Raw genomic sequence first — 5,961 nt, 5'->3', positions numbered from 1 at the left:
GCCTCTGCACCATAAAATACTCAGTGGCACAATTAAGTCCACTAGAAGAGGTGTAGCTGAAACTGGTTAAGCTATATGGAGACATTTGGGGGAGATCCTTCCTCTATGACCTCTTGAGCTGAGAACAGCTGAGATAAATCGTAAGAGGAAGAAGGAATTGATAAGATCTTCTATTATAGGTAAACTACTTTAAAAATGGCAAGACTGTTTGAAAGAACCAACACTACTTGAACTGTTGTTTAGTAATTTCTGGAGCATTCTGCTTTTCTGGAGGTTTTCAGTAAAACAGCTGGAGGTTCCCACATGGAGAATTTGGATACTAGAACTGAAGGTGTATTTTGAGCCTCTGTGGCTGGGCTATTTCAAAACAAGCGGCAGCAAAGACACGAAGTCCAAAGTTCAAAAAGAAGTCCCGCACTTCAAACTGGGGGCTAAGAGTAAGATGCAAAAGGAGTGAGCTACAGTGAAAGCTCCAAGAAAGCATCCTGATGCACCACTTAATGGAAGTAAACACCTACATATCGGTCCAAATAGGAGAACATGGACTTATATGCTTTCTAGAGTAGGGTCATGCAGAACTAGAAATCTGATGGCAGAGGGGTTTGATTCTGAAGTTCCTGAGAAAGAACTTCTGGGGAGGTGGATTTATGGATGTATGGGCAGGGAAGAAGTTAGAAACTGTGTGGTTGTAGAAATCAAATGAAGCAAAGAGATTATCTGTAGGTAAAGATCTGAAGAAGTAAAGGTTAACCTTGTTTAATTGGAGTTAACATTTTCTGAGCGTTTAGATACTGGTTTATATGTTCTGCATTCTAAAGCAATGGGCCCAGCTCATTTGTACTGGCACAAATGAGAAATAAACCTCTCCACGCACTTGAGCTTCTGCTGTGTGTGAGATGAAAATCAGAGCCAGAGGCATTCGGAGTTTGAAAGAAATATTTTTGTTTTTAATGTCTATTTTTGCTGCCTCTATTTCGAGCAGACGTAGCCAGGGCTGGAAGTGAATACAGTGTCTCTGAAGAGGTGAATTATTCCCAGCCAATCTGTAGTGGCAGAAGTGTGGTATCTTATGGGCTTGAAATAGACCATCCTCATTAACCACATGTTGGGCCAAACTCCATTAATTGCTACAGCCCCTCAGGGCTGAATTTAGCCCATTATAACAAAGTGATAATATTGTTGGGAGCTATTTTTATGTCCTGTGCTGTAAGTTGAATACTACAATACAGTATAAACTTGGTAAAGCCAAGATATTTTTAGGTTTTGCGGGGGCATAAAGTAGTTTCTCAGTGTTTGTCAATGCTTTCTCAAGAGTTTCCAACAGTACTAATTAGTAGAGATTAATGATAGTTGAAGTTAAGGGAGAACTAATGAAGGTGGTGTCTTCAGACTCATGTCCTTCTAAAGGTGTTCAAGGAAAGCTGGGTGAGGTGGTGGCATGCTGGCCAGTGATCGGTGGGACTTTAATGCGCTAATAATTGTGCCACTGATATGGAGTGAAGAAAGAACCATGCAAGACCCTTGAAAATTTTATTACTAAAGCCTCTAGTGTGGCCTGTGTGGGACTGTTGACTTGCAGGTGGCTCGTGTACATCTCCCCTGCTGCTCTAGGCTGTGTGGAGAGCTACTGGGCTTTGCTGGCATCAGTTGAGGAAAGTGTAGAGGTGGCAGGGATGCTCAGACTGACACCACCAGTCCATCGTGGGACTAAAATGGGTGGTCAGACCCCTTTCCGCAAGGGACAGTAGGAAGTTAAGAAGCAGTTGGTATATCTGATCTATGTGCTACTTCAGTTTGTCTTTCCATCTGTCACTTGTCGTACAGCTCTTGGCCATCTCAACATTTTGGTACATGTCTCACGAGCTCAGGAAGACCAGTCAGTGCTGGGGTTTGGCAGCACAGACAGGACTCGCTGAATTCATCTGAAAACCTCTCCCAGATGCATCTCAGGTGCATGGTCTCAAAACCATGCTCCCCTTCTGCAGCGGACACGACGAGGGTGAAGGTGGGTGCCGTGCTAACACGTGACGGTTCGCCAGGATGTTATGTGCTGCTGTTCTCCTGTGTTGCTATTCCCCTGGCAATGACAGCAATTGTTTGACACATCATCCTGCCTGCCGCATGCCTGAGCTGCACAGTGCTGGCATGAGCTGGCGTTACACCTGCCGAGTAATTGCGCTCTCGCTAGCTTCAAGATCGGGCACGTGAGCCTCAACCATTCTGAGAACAGCTTCGGCCGAGCACAAAATCAAGTTAAAGAGAGAAACCCAGCAGGCAGCGAGGTGCTGAGTCACCACGCAGCCCTCCTCGGATAGCCTTGCAGCAGTGCAGAGGATCAAAGGTGAGGTGACCTTGTGCATGGGAGGTGAGGCGAAGTCCTCTGCGCGGGCTGGAATGTACATTAGCTCAGGAATGCAGACAGGCAAACAGGGCTGAGCGAGCGCCTTTATTAGCTGCTCTAGGCACGGCTCTGAGATCGTCCGCGTCTAAGAGGAAAAAGCTCTGCGTTTGTCCAAAACTCTGAGAATCAAATGCTCACAACGTTCTTCTGACCGGGACTGCGATTAGGCTGGGTGATCTTTGGTTTTGTTCTGCTCTGGTTTGAAGCTAGCTGGGTCATTCTGGGAAACCTGGAAACCTCTCTTTAATTTGCTAAATAGGAAACTTGCATCCAGCCTGTAATTTCACAATTCTCATTATAATCTGCAAAGCAGGATTACAACAGGCTGTGTTTTAAAGATTACTATTTCCCATCCCAGCTCCAGCCCACTCTCTTTATTTCAGTGATCAAAATATCAAGGTCATTATTTCTGGGTATATTCTGCACTTGCTGATTTCTATACCGACTCCTGGCCTAGGTAATTAAACTAAGCTACCTTTTGACTACTTTTAGAGGGATTGTCCGGCCAGGCTGGTTTCACTGGCTTGTCATATGGACCCAAAGCAACAAAGAGGCCAGTGCTGTTTGCCAGATCCCCTCCGTGGCTCTGAGAGGTGTGTTACAGAGAACACAAAGGTGTTGGTGAAGATGAAAGTGGAACCCTGTTGTTTTCTGTTTAGATGCCTTGCCGTGTGCTGGGATCACAGGTGCTACTACAGATGGTACAGACGGGTAAGATTCATCCCTAGTAACTTTACACATCTGCAATGTGAACTTTTACTTCTGAGTAGTCATCCTGGACCCCCTTTACATTTCAAAAATTTACCTCTCCCTAAAGTAGACATTGGCAACATGTGCCCTGTTGGGTTTTGCCCTAAAAGACCCCATTTGTCTTCATGGACATCAATAGAGGTCAGCAAATAACCTCACAGACATCTACACCTGAGGTATTCAGATTTAGTTAGTGAGCCTCAGACTTCCAGTCGAGTTTTCTCTGGATCTCAGGGTTATGAAATCAAACCTCTGCTCAGTCTATTTTTACATCAGCCAGACATCTCTGGAGATGGAATTGCCCTCCTTCCCAGATATGATTTGAATTTGTTTGCTAAAGCATCTGCACATATGGCCCTTCACAGAAATCATGCTTTTATGAGTTTCTTGCCGTGGGGCATACCTCCCTTTTGAACCATCCTCTGTGTGAAGTGTTGTGTGACAAGGCAAACTGAATGGGATGGCTGTGTTTCTTTCCATTACTATTTGGGAAGCCACCAGTGACCAGAACAGCCATGAGAAGAAAGCCACCAGGGCAGAAGGCCCAGACTGGCTCCCGATGGACAAAGCCCATCACGAACCAGCCTACGTGCAGAACTGGGGGGCTGTGCCTGGATCGTGCCTTACCATGCGCCATGGGATCCTCAGGATGAAAGAAGCTACATAAACATAAAATATCTCTATTGATTATAAATGACAGCAAAAGGGAAACGTGTGATTTAAAGCAGTGCCAGCTGTGGTCTAATATCAGATAAACCGCACTGATGCTGTTGTTGTCAAATCCAGTTATCCACTCTACACCACTCATGTCCAGGCAAGCTGGGGGTAAGGATAATTTTTTCTATCGACCCTACAGAGGTCTGCATGCTCCTGTGTGCCTTTCCTGCAGAGGTATGGACATGGACACTGCTGACAAGTTGCATTCCTCTTATCGGGGGCGGTTATGTCACTGGGCTGGTGTAAATCTCCCTCTTCCTCGCTCGCTGCTGTCAAAAAGAAGGAGGGCAGCTTGGCACGGCGCTGCCCCCCAATGCAAGAGGTGTGACTTGTCAGCAAAAAAGTCATGGAAGCGATTCTACCGAGGGTGACAAAAGGTTGAAAGCTAACACAGGGACCTCCCAAAAAAGCACCAGGCAATCTGCACAGCGATTCCTCCTCTCAACACGTGTCTTATGTAAGGGGACGGGGAGGCTGACTCACTGTGCTGGGGACCTCCCGAAAAGCTGGGCAGGACGGGCACCCTGCAGGCTGCTCTTACACCATCCATCTTTGGAAATGTGGTCCCATCAGTTTGTAAATTGTGCGTTTCCATATCTCATCTCACGTGGCTTTGGAGGAATGCACCAAGCATCTAGTGCTGCTTCAGGTGCCCCGTAGTATCAGAGACATCGGCTTGAGGATGGCGGGTAGGAGATGGGACCTGTGCGAGACCTGGGTCCTTGTGAGTGGCAGCTAGAGGCCAGGTGAGGTAGATCAGGGCATTTTCAGGGGCATTAGGTGTATATTTGGGCATTTACATTCCTTCCTACACGTCTGCATCTTCAGTGTCTCCATCTGAGCTGGTCCCCCTGGGCTGTTTTTGTACATGGTGTAGAGACGTAAGTATTTTCAAGGTGTGGTTTAGCCAGACTGTTTTAGACACCTCTTTTAGGAGAAGGTGAGTTGTTCCCTAGACACCACCGACTGTCACAATTAGATTTCTGTGACTACAAAGGGAGTGTAGAGCTGCTAACTCAAATGCAGGCATTTGCATCCAGTTGGCTGAATCTCAGCCCGGGTCTGGTCTGTCTCACGTTGACATCAGTTTCATACCAAGAAAAAAAAAAAGCAATCCACGGATCTGCTTGTGCTTGTAATTACAGCAGTGTCGGTGAGATTAGACTCAGAACCACCGCTTGGCAGTTTTGTCCCCCAGCGTAAGCTCTGACAGATAGTCGTTACGGTAACGTTTTCATGGCTCCTTTCGTAAAAAACAAGAGTTTCGGTTGAGAATTATTTGTTTGGATCCGAGCCAATTGCAAACTGCTTCTATTTTAACGGGGTGTCCCAAGACGCTTTCAGTTACAATGAGGTGAGCAAGAGATGTTTTGGTTTGCTGGCGATTCTGAAGGATAATTGCACACATCTATATTGTTCCTATTTTTCTGTATTGTAAAAAGTTTCACTCAACACCAGAGAAAACACGTCAGGTCGTTTTTTAAGCATTTTTCACGTTAAAAAGAAAAGGAACCGAGTGAAAGGAAATATCTGAACAGAAAGACGTTTCATAGTGAAATCCTTCTCAAGCAACTTTTTTTTGGTTTCAATTCTAAATGAATTTATGTGGCAAAACTGACAGAAATTCGCAGCGTTTCTGCTTTTTTCACCAGAAAGAGCATTTAGCCCCAAAAATACACCCACGCTGTTTCAGCTGCAGCGTTCACAGAGCCGCAAGGCTCTGGGCCCTTGCTGGCAGGATGGGAGGGACCGGGAGCAGCCCCTGCAGGTTGGTGACAGAAGGTTAGCAAAGGGCTCTTGGAAGCCTTCCCTCTGCGACACTTCCACAAGGTAAATGTTCCCATTATTATTTGCAAGCCGGCCGTATATCACAGCAAGTACCAGGTACAATAAGACCCAGACAGCAAAACTGAGAATAAATAGATGATGGAATTCCTGGCATTAGTTCTGGAGCAGTTTGGGACTGGAACGAGTGAAAAATACAATTTCTCTAAAAGGGAAGTTTCCTGTGAGTAAAAGCCAAATGTTCCCCTCTGCTCCCCCTCCTTCTTTCCCCAGATTCCAGTTTTTCACTGGGGAGAATCCAAGTGTTT

This window comes from Anser brachyrhynchus (genome assembly GCF_964034855.1).
Source record: "Anser brachyrhynchus genome assembly, chromosome: 2".
Taxonomy (NCBI): domain Eukaryota; kingdom Metazoa; phylum Chordata; class Aves; order Anseriformes; family Anatidae; genus Anser; species Anser brachyrhynchus.
This window is presented reverse-complemented; position numbering follows the sequence as displayed.